This window comes from Triticum urartu, chromosome 5A, assembly GCF_056163025.1.
Source record: "Triticum urartu cultivar PI428250 chromosome 5A, HENAU_Tu73, whole genome shotgun sequence".
Taxonomy (NCBI): Eukaryota; Viridiplantae; Streptophyta; class Magnoliopsida; order Poales; family Poaceae; genus Triticum; species Triticum urartu.
In genome coordinates, this window is record NC_141877.1 from 273,168,528 (window position 1) to 273,170,465 (window position 1,938).

Consider the following 1,938-nt stretch of genomic DNA (forward strand, 5'->3'; position numbering starts at 1 on the left):
TGTGGAAGACGTGCTCGAGCGCGCCCGGGAGCATCGCGCTCTCCGCCAAGGATTCCTCCGAAGGGCGGCTGACGCGGTGAGCCTGCTTGGTGAGGAGCTTGCTGATGAAGACGCGTGCCTTGAGGCCGAGGGCCTGCGCCTAGCTGCAGAGAGGCGCGAGCTGGAGGGCGCCATCGCCCTTGCGCGCCGTCAGCGCGATCTTGACGACGCAGAGGCCAAGGCGTCGCTGGTGGCCTCTCGGGAGGCCCGATCTTGGGCCGTTGAAGAGGCCGGGGAAGTTGACCGGCGGCGAAAGGCGGCGGAGGAGCAGGCTCGGGAGCTCCTGGCCTGGTGCCACTCACTGGAGGAGCAGGTGGAGCTGCGCGAGGCAGCCCTCGCGTCGATGAAGGTGGCCTCTAGCGACTCAGCAGAGCTCCAGAAGCGTGAGGAGGCGCTGACGCTGCAAGCCGCCGAACGTACCCGCGAGTACGAGCATCTGGAGACGAGGGAGCGCTTGGTGACGCAGGCGGAGGATGGTGTCGCTGCAGAGGAAGCCTGTGTCCTGGAGGAGGTCGGACGTCGGGTGGCGATGGCGCGTTTGAACCTCGAGCACGAGTTCGAGGAGAAGCTGGGGTTGATCCGGGCCGAGGCTGAAGGTAGCACTGCTGCCTTGAGGGCCAAGCTGGAGGAAGCGACGCGGCGGGCCGATGCTTTCCGGGCCGCCCTTGAGGTGGCGCAAGGTGAGTTAACCACCTCCCAGGCCGAGGTACTCCTTCTTCGCCAGCGGGTGGAGGAGGCTGAGGCCGTCGCGCGCCAGAATGCGGACGAGATACGTCAGCGGCGGATCCTGGAGCATGAGCACGGCCCCATGCTCACCACGCTCTGGGAGAGAGCCAACACAGCCTTGGGCAACATCTGCGAGGCGGCTGTTGGCGAGCCGCACGCAGTCAACTACGCCGGCAACCTTCAGTTCTTCACCGACGTGATGACGCAGCTGGAGGCGCGGTCGGTCAGGGCTGACAGGTTGGTGGAGGAGAGGAGCCGTGCCCTGCTCGGGCGCGCCTTTTCTCGCGTCTTCAGCCATCTCCGAAACATAGATCCCCACTTCGATTTCGACGCCGCCATCGCCCCAGTCCCCCAGGCCGTCCGAGACGACCTGACACACTGGGTGGAAGACAATGTGGATGCTCTTGTCAGGGCCTTCGCTTCAGACAACGACGACGTGATCGTGGCTGCCAACGAGGGTGGTGTGGTGAACGGCCCTAACGCTGCTGGCGGCGACGCGGACAGCGATGGCGAGTTCAGCGACGCCAGCAACGGTTCGGGTGGTGCTCCTGAGGACGCATTGGGGGATTTATCCGACTGATTGTGCATCGTTCTTGCTTCCTTACCTTGCATGAATAGAACTCAGGTTTTGGCCTGATGGCTGTGAGAGCATTTTGGGAGGGGGAGCCCCTCATGTACAACTTGTGTTCATCGTATTAGTAGACGCTACATTGCCCATGCACCCGCGCCAAGTGGTTGGCTTAAGCGACGCGCTGGTCGGCTAGTTTACCTTTGTCCCGTGCGGGCCCTGAGGTAGCCTGTGGGAGGCTGTGGTGTCCCGAGTGTTCCCTGATCGAATCCGTAGGATCTGCAGTAAAAAACCCTCCTGAGAGGACGCGGCGGTGGCAGTCTGGGCTGCGCGCAAGCTAGGCCTGACCCGGCTCGCGAGGGGATCACGAGGGGAGACAGCTGAGGCGAAGTGGTAACCAAAACGCGAGAAATTGCTCGAACGAGACTAAGCACCCCTTCCCCGAACACACACAAATCTCAAATTTGAATCCAACTTGAATCCAGCGGGGGAAAGTGACAACCAAAGGGAAAAGCAACGAAAACAGACAAAAGGCCGCGTCCGGCACCTAATCTAGTCTTGGACGTCTTCTCACCAACGCGGAGCTAAGTGCTGCCACTGGGCGT